This window comes from Cyprinodon variegatus, unplaced genomic scaffold (assembly GCF_000732505.1).
Source record: "Cyprinodon variegatus isolate N-32 unplaced genomic scaffold, C_variegatus-1.0 Scaffold1538, whole genome shotgun sequence".
Taxonomy (NCBI): Eukaryota; Metazoa; Chordata; class Actinopteri; order Cyprinodontiformes; family Cyprinodontidae; genus Cyprinodon; species Cyprinodon variegatus.
The window spans coordinates 128,349-129,540 of NW_015151991.1; positions in this window are offsets into that span (position 1 = coordinate 128,349).

A 1,192-nucleotide genomic window follows, 5' to 3' on the forward strand; every position below is an offset into this window, starting at 1 on the left:
TTTAGATGGTTTTAGTCCTACATTATCTTGAATGCAAATTTTACAGGTTCCTGAATTGCATATAAGTCTAACTGCTTGTCTAATAATTGTTAAAACTATTCATGTTTTTGCCTTTAACGCATTTAATATCCCCCATGCTTCATACACATTTACTATTTTAATGGCTCCCCAATTTGCTCAAACACCTATTCACACTCAGATGAAGAACTTCCCCTTGCAGCATAACATCTTTTTACTACTACCCCTTGAATGTTTAATTGCCAGTATGTTTTTTTCTGATGTGTTTAAAAAAGAAAGGAAATTCACTGGGTCCACAATTACCTGCAATTTTTGCTGGTGCACATGACTCCTAGCGTCCGTGATGGTCATAACATTGGTGACAGGGAGGGTCACTCTGTGGGGGTCTGGACATTCTCGAGCAAAGTGGCCCTCCTTATCACAGTTGTAGCACCTATTGTGCTTTCTATGTGACCCCTTGTTTTTCCCCTGTGACCACCGGCCCCTCCCTTGAGCCCAATTATGGTCCAACTTTGCTTCATAGCTGTTTCTATGTTTTAGCTTGCACAATCCACCTATTTAATCTCTCTATTTTTTTTATTCCATGTAGGTAGCTTGCATGACTAAAATAATTTTCTTGTGGGTTTATAAATTTTAAATTTTGGTTCCGAAATTATATTTTTGGAGACCCTGCAGACGCATTAGGAAGGCTGTCAATTAGAACAATGCTGCAGCCATCGCTCCAGTGACATCCACCCTGCGTGCTTATGCAGATTTAAGCTGTCTCCCTCTAAACTGTGTTTTATTATCTCTTGGACACACAAACAACTTAAAAAACCCACAAATATAACTTTAGAGACAGAAACACATAACATTAAAACCGGACAAACACAACATTAGATCTATTTATTTAGTTTTTAATATTTTATCTTGGAATAGAGGCATCCCTCAAACCCATATTTTTACCAAACTATATATTCAAGTGATTATTTTTTTTGTTGGATCCTGCACTTCTACAACTTCTAATCATAGATTCTAAATTATCTCTAATTTAATTTGACCTTTTCCTATTTTAAAGAATTTAGTCCAGTACAAACACCTAGGGTATTCTACGCACTGGATGTTTATTCAGCAGGACAGCACCCAAACACTGTTGTGGTAATTTCTGCTTCTACCTTTTCAGGCCTCTGCATCC